Here is a 1023-nt window from a genome sequence, read left to right as displayed (position 1 = left end):
TGGGAGGATTGAGCGAGCTCAGGGGGTTGAGGCTGAAGTGAGCTATGACCATGCCACTGCACTCCAGCCTGGGAAACAGAGCGACACTCTGTCTCAAAAAAAAAAAAAAAAAAAAAAAAAAAAAAAAGATTTAGGTTTCAAATTTTCAGGACCATCTCTCTTCACAAATTTAGATCTGCCTGCAAAATTCCATTATTCTTCCAGGCAGAGTAGGTAGGGACTGGAAAACAGTTCTGGAAGAATGCCAAAGGCTTTTTCCCATCTCGCAAGGGTCCTTCCTCTCAAATTTTGTAAACTGGGAATGATGGTTGGAAAAGGTTATCTCCAACCTGTGTTGAGTAACCTGTCATTACCCTTAGTCGCTTAGTAGCGCTCAAGAAGGGGCATGGCTTTTAGTCAGTAACCAGGGGCAGTAAGGTGAAGACAAAGGGCTCCTCTTAGCATAAAGAACTTTCTCCCCTTATTCTTGGATAGTCTGTTCTCTGGACCCTTAGAAAAACTGCTCCACCAAACTAGGAAAAAAGTCTGTTACAAAGGAAATCACTAGTTTTGCTTCTTTCTCAACTGTCCAATTTACTCTCACTTCAGAGCAGTGGTTCTCAACCTTTTTTTAAAATTTTCTTTTTCCTGCTTCCACTGTTTCCAGACACAAAAACACTCCCATCACTACCCTCTTTCCTCAGAAGATTCTGACCTGCCCCCATAGGGGAGATTCCCCATTCTCCACCTTCTTTCACTGACTTGCAGAAAACTATTAAATACCAAAAGAAGGACGCAAATGAACTGTCTGAAGTCAAGATGGATCAATACGTATTACCGTGCAAAATTGTGGGGAAGAAGGAAAAGGAAGTTTCTGAGAAAGGAACTGAGTGTGGACTATGGTGGAAGAAAGACTGAAGGAGTCAGATATCTTGGCCCCCACATTTTAGAACTGCGAGCCTCAGATTCTTCAGGTGTAAAATAGGGACAATATATTGGTTTCACAGGTGATTAAGAAAAACGAATGAAAATGGAAATGAAAGC

This window comes from Mandrillus leucophaeus, unplaced genomic scaffold (genome assembly GCF_000951045.1).
Source record: "Mandrillus leucophaeus isolate KB7577 unplaced genomic scaffold, Mleu.le_1.0 Scaffold659, whole genome shotgun sequence".
Classification (NCBI taxonomy): Eukaryota; Metazoa; Chordata; class Mammalia; order Primates; family Cercopithecidae; genus Mandrillus; species Mandrillus leucophaeus.
The sequence above is the reverse complement of the archived record's forward strand: the minus strand, read 5'-3'. Positions refer to the sequence as shown.